This window comes from Bombyx mori, chromosome 22 (assembly GCF_030269925.1).
Source record: "Bombyx mori chromosome 22, ASM3026992v2".
In the NCBI taxonomy this organism is placed as follows: Eukaryota; Metazoa; Arthropoda; class Insecta; order Lepidoptera; family Bombycidae; genus Bombyx; species Bombyx mori.
The window spans coordinates 9,652,949-9,662,248 of record NC_085128.1 but is presented as its reverse complement, the minus strand read 5'-3'; the positions used below and the strand labels follow the sequence as shown (position 1 = coordinate 9,662,248).

The following is a 9,300-nucleotide window of genomic DNA, read 5'->3' as shown; positions in this document are numbered from 1 at the left end:
CTTAAAGTAAGTTCGACCCTGCCAACCTTCTTTTATGTCTTGATTGTTCTCTGGACAAATTCAAATTCAAATTCATTTATTTCAACTTAGATGTCAGTATGACACTTGTTGAATGTCAAAATACAAATAACAATGTTAACTCTACCACCGGTTCCAAAAAAAGCCACAGTCCTGAGAAGAACCGGCGAAACAAACTCAGCGGGCTTTTTGTTTTTTCTCAAGTATTTTCTTTTTTTAAACAAATAAAAATATTTACAATAAAAGAAAAAACAAATTACAATTAAAAAAAAATTAATAATAATGAAAAATAAAAAGGCCAGGAGCGAGCGCCTCATTCCCACATAGTGCCATCTAGTAAATAAAGCCTTGTTGCACAAACGTTCCTTAACAGTTTTCTTAAATCTATGAACAGGTAGTAATTGAACGTTTAGTGGGATCTTGTTGAAAAGCTGTACACCCAGCCCCCTAAAAGAGTTGCTTATTTTCTTAATTCGAGCCGCTGGCAACGCAAGCCTATGTTTGTTCCTAGTGTTCACATTGTGCAAATCGCAGACTCTGGGGAATTCTTCAATGTTTTTACGCACGTACAATAAATTTTCAAAAATGTATTGGGACGCTAAAGTTAGAATTTTGATTTCCTTAAACTTGTCCCTCAAGGATTCCCTCGGGTGCATATTATAAATAGCACGAATAGCCCTCTTCTGCAGGATGAAAATCGTTTCGACATCGGCAGCATTGCCCCATAGCAAAATGCCATAGGACATAGCACTATGAAAATAATTAAAATAAACCAGGCGTGCCGTATCTTCATTAGTATACGTTCGTATTTTTTTTACCGCAAACGCTGCAGGAAGTCTACTCGCTAACTTGCATATGTGAGGACCCCACTGCAGCTTGGAATCAACTGTTATACCAAGAAAAACTGTCGAATCCACAAGCTTCAGTGTCTCTCCACTTACAGTAATATTGGTGTCTACTTGTCTAACATTAGGTGTGGTAAATTTTATACATTTTGTTTTTTTGTTATTTAATAACAGATTATTAACACTAAACCAATGTACCACGCGCGAGATAGCATCATTCACATCGTCATAATCTTCCAAATGTCGTTTAATTTTAAACAATAATGATATATCATCAGCGAATAATACGACCTCGTGACGGGTTTCAATAAACTTAGGTAAATCATTGATATATACAAGAAATAGGAAGGGACCCAATATGGAACCCTGAGGAACACCCATATTAAGTAAGACACCGGAAGATCTCGTTCCTTTAACGTCTACCTTTTGGATTCTTCCGGATAAATAAGATTTAATAAGTTCTAATGAAACGCCCCTAATACCATAATGGTGTAATTTCCTCAACAATGTATTATGCTCAACACAATCAAAAGCTTTAGATAAGTCGCAGAAAACCCCAAGGGCATTATGCGACTCCTCCCAAGCCTGAAAAATATTTTTAATGAGATCTACACTTGCATCAATAGTTGACCGACGTCTAGTGAATCCATATTGTTTGTTATGAAGCAGGTTATTGGAATTGAAGTGGTTCAAAAGTTGTTCCAAAATAATTTTTTCAAAAATTTTACTCAATGTAGGTAGTACTGAAATGGGCCTAAAGTTAGAGGGGTCAAAAGTACTACCAGATTTAAACAAAAGTATTATTTTACTATATTTCATTAGATCAGGAAACACACCACCATCAATACAGTCATTAAATATTGTAGCAGCAAGTATTGTGTTGTACATTTAGATTAACCTTGTCTTACACCATTTTTTAAATGAAATTGAGGATCTTATAATTCTAACTTTGAGTAACCCAAATCAGGTTCCTGAAAAGGCGGTTTCGTGATTTGTAGAATCCACTTTTATTTTTGATTATCATTTTTATATTTTATTTTTAACATTTTTATCATTTTTTTGGCTTTATATTGATTGATTATTAGCTCTCGCGTTACTTTCTCTTTGATATCCAGCAAGCACTTGTTACATTTGTTTTGAAATGTAACGAATAAAAATGCAACTGCTTTGTTATGCAGCTTACAGAAGAAAATTACATTAGAATACATAATATTAACTTTTAAACGAGAACATATGACCGCTACACTACCATGAATCTACCGATTCCAATAAAATTCTGGTATCAACTCTTGATACCAATCAACTCACAACAAGCCCATACAATTTTTGACATTGCTTCAATGGTGGTGGCGGTGTAGAATTGGGCACCAGATTTAGAGATAGCAGCTGTAGAAAGATGCCTAGGATGAATCAGGATTTTAGCATGCGAGAGAAGCGCGCTCGGTTGCGGTGCGGGGCGGATGCAATGGCTCGGGGAGTGCCGCGTGGCGTGCGATTTGCGAGCGCTGAGCGTGAATCCGAATCGTGTGCAGTGTAGCACGCGCCGCCCGCGGCCTCACATCGCTTATCGCGCTACGCCGCAGCCTCCCCGCTCTGCCGCACCACGCGTCCGCTGGGCGCGACGAGCGGGCCGCGGGCCAGGCCCGCGAGCCTGCTGCTGCTGGCCGCGTGGCTAGCGGCTGTCGCTGCCGACCTCTCCTGTGTTCAAGAGCCTACGACGACTCAGATCGCGTGCGCTTCCTGCCGGTCAAGCGAAAAAGCTCGTGAGAACAGCCTGCGAGTGATACGTGAAAATTTGCTGGCCAAGCTCGGCTTCACGCAAGCCCCAAACACTACTGGTCGACAACTACCTCACGTGCCAGCGTACCTCATGAAACGTTTCGAGCGACGGAAACCACGGCCGGGGGTGCAGTCTGATGCACTGGCGCCCTCTCGCACCTTTGTCACCCACACCGAACAAGACGATTTCCTTGCTCGCACCGACAATGTCCTCATTTTTGCCCGTTAGTATCTTAATTTTGTCATTCCAAGAAATTATTAAATTTGGCAGTATGATAACTAACAACACCTAAAGTATTTTTTGGTAAAACAGTTCGTTCGCAAGAATGCCTACTTTACGTTAAGTTCCCTATATTATGTAAATGTAATGTGTCCATGTTACATTATGGTACATGTCAAAGTCGTAAAGCTTATGAAACAATAGCTTTTAATTTAATATCATTAAAGTAATGGTAACAGTTACTTAGTTATGGTACCTAGAGTCAATTTTGGTCTGCCCCACAAGTACTCGTATAGTCTGTGAAGTTCATTGACAGGCACGTGTGCAGCCTATAAGTGGGTAAGGCACTTCGTGGTCGCGTCATGCATAGCAAATTTTAATTAGCCAATGATTGCTTCAACTTCACATATTGTCTATAAGACTGCTACAAGTCAAGATGCTATCGCGAACGACCCTGCTCGTTTGAATAATAATTTGCACAACGGTTTTTTGAATGCCAGTAATCCTTTAAATGTAAATTCTATTATTTGCGCGCATGCTAGGATTTGACTTCATATCTTTCGAAGTTGTATAAACTAGATTGAAATAAAATATAAATTTACGTTTAGGAGATAATCACCAATAATTAATAGGGCACAGTACTCTAGATGCAAGGGTGAAATATAATTATTGTGATGCGAAAACGAGGCTATCAAAGTTCAGGCAAATATGTATGTAATCTGGCAACGTGAACTAGGGGCTTCGACCGCTAATGATAATGTAAGTCTACATACATAGCATCGTGACATTTCTGCTAATCAAATTCTGTACATGTTAGCCGTTTTTTTTTTTTACTATTACTCGTATAACTTATGCACAATTCGTAAGCAAATGTAAAAATCAATACCAGCTTGGATGACTGACCAACTCCATAACTTGAAATATTTTAATTTATCACATAAGGAATTTTTACAATTACATGTATATGTCATGCTTTCATTGTTATTTAAATATCAAAATCCAAACAGGGATAATTAGATCACAAGAAAAATTTTTACGCACTATCACAATGTCGAAATTGTAATTATTTTTGATTTGTTAATGATACCGGAATTCCCACGAATATGTCACGGTACTGCTACGTCAATTAGCTATTTTTAGCATATCGAAGTTGATAAAGTCTCCTCTGTTCCTCATAACAGTGCACTATGGAAGTAAGTAGGGGAGACCGGGGCAAGATGAGATAGCTAAGACAAAACTCGCTGTACAAAGACAATTATACTCTTTAATTAAATTCTTTAAGAAAACAAGTAACACTTATACATTTGTCTCTTAAAATTAATAATTTTATCATGCAAAATCACAGAACTTTTTTGACAAATAATGATTAACGATAATGAGGCGAATTTCCCGTCTTGCCCCATGGACGGGGTAAGATGGGAAATGCTACGGGGCAAAAGGAGTACGTATTTTAATCGGGCAGACAGCGTTCACAAATGTGTGCCTCGTCGTCTTCTTCATCTACTCCGGCACAGGAATCGTGTGCCCAACCATGGCAAATACTGCAGATAGCCCAACCCTCGGTTGACTCTTAGTATAAGTAACCACAATAGACGCAGGCCCAGTCACCGTCCTCCTCTTCCGATTCGATTTCTTTGGCGAGTCTTTTAGCTTGACGCTCGTTTTCAGTCCTTTTTATTTTCTTATTTCCAACTTTATGTATTCGTTTTTTATCTTTTTAAGTCTTCTGTCCATCAGTCTTCATCCGCTTCCGTTCATCCAAAAGTTCATCTCGCATCTGCTTCCGAGCGTATATATATGTACATGGGTGGGACATACGTTCTATGGCTATGCTATGCATAGCTCTTGCGGCTGATGTCGGTTCTGGGCCAATCTTCTCCTGCCATGCCAGTTTCTTCATTAAGTGGGTTATCTGTATGATTTCGCTGAGCCAACTGATAAGCTTATTACACGAAGTTATTTTCCTGTTAACCGTGCTTCCATAGATTTCACACATTGCGCCAACTCATCTACTTGTTTTGCTGTAATGTTTTGAATCGTCACAAATGCTTTTTCCCATACTTAGTCGTTACCGGAATCAGTGTCGTCATCCACAGTATCACGAGCTTTTCTTACACGGCGGCGGAACATCATATGTAGCAGAGGCTCGAGGAAGCCCCATCTTGTTATTAAGAACCCATAAGACCCAGAACTTCAGGGTCCCATTTGCCACGATCTGTTTTTGTTTATAGTTCCGAACCATTGTATCTGAGAAAAAAACTTTATGAGAAAAGCAACGATATGTCTTGCTAATGTAGAAGTTACAACAATATGTACTTATACTTTTTTTTATACCACTAAGTCGGCAAAGAAGCTTACAGTTCACCTGATGGAAAGCGGTTACCGTAGCCTATGGACGCTTGCAAAACCAGGTTGCAATACTATCGATAGGTAAGTAGGTACACAGAAGGTATTATTTAAACCATAAGGAAGGGGCAAAACGGGATAGTATCCCGTTATGCCCTGATCATTGTGCCCCGACCCACATGTAGTCAAATAAGTTGAAACAATTCTAATATTAAATCTTACTGGCGCAAAAATCTAATCTGAATTTAAAGTGTTATAGTACTACAACACGCTGAGGATTAAAACATTATATTAATTCAAGTACTTACATGTCTGCACATCAGTTTCTTAACCAAAAACTGGATAAAACACTTGCAAAATCAGTTTTTTTCCTATACAACGCAAAAACGAGATCCAACACGTTCGCTCTGCTCGGACGCACTTGCGCAGTCTGAATTTCGTGCAAATGGCGCCGTTACCGGTACGAACACGATTACCATTCATGGACACAAGCTTATTTCCCGTCCTGCCCCGAACTTCATGTTGCCCCGGTCTCCCCTACCTATGCATTGTAAAACTAACAGTGAATGCATTTAAATCGTACCGTCTTGTTTTAATTCGAGATTTCTTATATATTTTCCTTCCTAGTTACTCAACTTTTGGATTTACTTTTTTGTTGGTTTTAAATGATCGGAGTGCAACAAGTTGAGTTGCCTGTTTTGTATTACACTGTGGTTTACACTGCAATTTTATTAATCGAGCTAAGTGTTGCGTGGCCGCCACCATAAGGCATCTTGCTTTATTTATAAAATTGTCAGTGTACATTTTTGAATGGTTGTGTATGCGCGGTTTTCTAATCGTTCCATTATTTCAAAAGTCTCAACACGAATTTGTTTGAAATTTGCGATACGACCAGTCTCAACAATCAGCAACAGATGTCAAACAGATGAGCCACCTAGCGAGTAATTAGACTTTAGTGTCGTAATTAATAATAATTTTTGGTTGTTCATAGTGTTGCTGAGCGATATTGTAAGATTGAGTTGTTGAGTAGGCGTTCGTCGACTCTCTGTCTGCCATTCGCGCCGGCGAGGCTCACTGCCCTCGGCTCACCGCCCCCGTGTAACTGAATGACACAATTCCTGACAAATTACCTAATCTCTACGTACGCTACAACGAATTTTGTCCATTGTCTAGTTTCCGTGTTCAGTTACATGTTTGATATATAAGATTTAAAATAAATAAAAGAGGAATAGGCCTACAGGGGACACCTCTATAAAAAAAGCGCACCACGGTTCTTACCTCTTTGGTGGTGTGGAAATAGAACCGTCAATTACTTTAAAAATTTACGTCCATTAAGTTTCATTACATATTAAATTAAATATTTATTAATGTGTAAAGCCTATTTTGCATTATACGTTATATTTGTTTGACGGTGGTGTTGATATAATAAATTATTAAATTACCGAGACAATACTTCAAGATCAATAAATAAATTGACAGCTATCTAATGAATGTATTGAGATTTTAATAGCAAAACATTCCGGTTTTTCCACAGCTTTAATACCTTTTCATTGTTAAAAGAATTATGTATCTGTCGAAATATTAATTTCGTGTGAACTGTGTATTCTTGACGTTTTAAAAAATAATCATCTCTTATCACAAGAAACAAGGACGCGATATCATTTTGCACATTAATTTGATGCTCGGAGTAATCATACCATTGTGTTAATTTAGTACTATTAATTTTTCGTTGAATAGAGAATTTCCATTGATTTCCCGAGAATTAAATTTCAGTTTTCAAATACATATATAGCTGCATTTTTGTATTTGTAGTTTTTCAAGGATGCTACGGTTACTGCTGGCCCAAAGGCCTTTCCAGTTTCACCAGGACATAAGTATTTTAGTTGAGTATTGTAGGAGCCCGTTAACTTTTAAACGGGACAACTCACATACGTGTGTGTTAAGGCCGGATTCTCAATAGCCTTAAAACCACGATTAATCAACCTTTCAAACCGAAATTAATGATTACTTCGTGTAAAAGCTTATTGTACTGTTTTAATTTTACGAATTTAAGTTACATTTAAACCATTTGCCTAATTTTTTTCGGGCTTATTAGGAATCAGATCGTTTTTAGTGAGGCCGTATTACATTTTTTTCATTATGTACGTATTACATTAAGATATGTATAATATTCGGCTTGTAATACAGTCAACTTCTAGTCCACTTTAATAATGAGTTTTTATAACAAATTGTAATAACAAATTCTCGACGTTTCGACAAAATTGCATCGGCCGTAAACGAAGAGGGACCACGAATGTTCTCAATTAATATTTGTAGCTGTTAACAAGTCTTATTTGAAAAACTCACAGTAAAGTCGCCAGAATTTGATAACTGACACTTTATTGTAACAAATATTTGCTTAGTGATCGTATTATGTCCCATGAATGATGATACCATGTAACATTCATAATTGAGTCCTATTATTTGGTATTTAAGGCATTTAGATTAAAATATATAGATTCAGTTTCAAATTTGCAATCTAATGATTACTGTTCCATTCAATTTTAGTCCATCGGCTGTGCCCACAATAAAATTGTAAAATGTTCAAAACTTCGAATATCAAATGAAAACAATAAATGTGAGATTAAACCGTATTTTTATGTAGTTTTAATCATATCGCCAAGTTGCCGAAAGTTTAAATTAAAAATTAAATTTATTTTTCTTTTTAGCATTGTGATATTGTATGTAGGTACTTATATATTTACGTATGCTTTTGAGAAACACTAAAATAAGTAGTTAATATAACAATCAATTATTCTTTTTACCTCTGCATCTGTACCTACTACATATTTGTTCATGCACAAAGAATTTTAACATTTTCATAATAATCAACTAACAAGACGTCATAACAATCACAATAAAATCCTTTATCAACATTAAGTAACTCCTAAATCAATGTTCATCATTCATGACAAATAAGTTTTAAATAAATTTTAATTTCTGAAAAAAAATAAAACGATTCTTCTGAGTTAAGTTCGAAGGTCAGAAATATGCAATTATTATCAGATAAGCACAGACAGAGTAAAGGGGCGCTCGTCTGGCGAGCGCGCGACAACGAGACGGCCATTTGTAACGATCGATTGTTTTGGCTGCTGGTAGTCACCTTAATTGCTTGTGAATCAGATCACATGTCACCGGCTCTTTTGCATGAAACGAGTTTTAGCCTTGTAGAAATTTTATCCTTTCTGTTGCCTATTCTTTTTTTTTTTTTGTGGAACTTATTTTATGGTTATGTTTCATCTATACAAAAGCTGAGGATTACAGAGGCCCCTTGTCGAAACGTAACTTATCAGCACCAATTAAATAAATAACCGATTTTATAGTGAAGCGATTACGTTCTTATAAATCCAAATTTTAATGCGACTGGTAGGTACATACGCAATGTAATTTATCTTTTATAATAAATATATAGCCGTTTATTTGGGGTTAAACAGATCTAGGATTAAATTCGTTTTAAAACTTTGGATGACAAACAGGACGTTTTCTTAATGAGGGTCTAAAAAATTATGTTTAACGATCATCCGAATTTATTGAAGTTGATGGCGAAAAAAATATTACAAAATCGACCTTTTAGATATAGTATTGGTCGTAATAATAAAGTGAAGCAAACGGAAGTACTCTGAGAATCCGAAGTGGGCATTATGCTTTATGATTCACGGTTTGGCTTCGTATTTAAATTCATAGTCCCATGTATAAAGTGAATATTTTATAATTACTCTATTTGTTTCTTTAAATACTTTCCTTACCTCGTTTAGAGGAAGACATGTAGCGCTTCGGTAACACCGTAGATTTTCCCCTACGGTATGACCAGGTGAGTTTTTCCCTGAAAATGTATGAAAACTAATACAGTTTTGTATCAAAATATCGTCCTAACCAATATTGCGGAACGACTTTTGTAACGCTGTTCGAACACCCGACACTACCAATCAAATTCAGAGGCAACTTACCCGGCAGCAAATTTCCAAAACTTACTGGCTCTTGGTTCCAGCTAGACTCCATTAGGCATGACGAACGGTTCTCTTCCAGCCAAGACTTACACCCCATAAATTAGAA

At 37.0% G+C, this 9,300-nt stretch overlaps 1 long non-coding RNA gene across 1 annotated transcript; it reads right to left on the bottom strand.

Annotated features, from left to right (window-relative positions):
* Positions 1–4,106: 4,106 nt before the first annotated feature.
* LOC119630255 (uncharacterized) lies at positions 4,107–5,922 on the bottom strand. Its single transcript, XR_005246040.2, has 2 exons — positions 5,517–5,922; positions 4,107–5,109 (listed from the first exon to the last, which is right to left on the bottom strand). It is a non-coding gene; the product is annotated as an uncharacterized LOC119630255 (long non-coding RNA).
* Between the last annotated feature and the right edge of the window lie 3,378 nt (positions 5,923–9,300).